We start from the raw sequence: 229 nt of genomic DNA, 5'->3' as shown, positions 1-229 counted from the left end.
CCTTTGTTTATATTGCCTAGAGATCCTTCTTTGAAAAATCCTTTAAAAGTTTTTCAAAGCACGAGATAATTCTTCTAATATGGATAGCATGTTGTCGGGACATCTTCTCTTTGATCTGAGCAGGTTCGATGACTGGAAAACACGCATGCTTGCGTATCTATCAGCCCTCCATGATGAGATGGCCGAAGTTATAACATCTGGACCAGTCAAGATCATGATGGTAAACACG

This window comes from Ipomoea triloba, chromosome 16 (assembly GCF_003576645.1).
Source record: "Ipomoea triloba cultivar NCNSP0323 chromosome 16, ASM357664v1".
NCBI classification, from domain to species: Eukaryota; Viridiplantae; Streptophyta; class Magnoliopsida; order Solanales; family Convolvulaceae; genus Ipomoea; species Ipomoea triloba.
Note: the sequence above shows the minus strand (reverse complement) of the source record.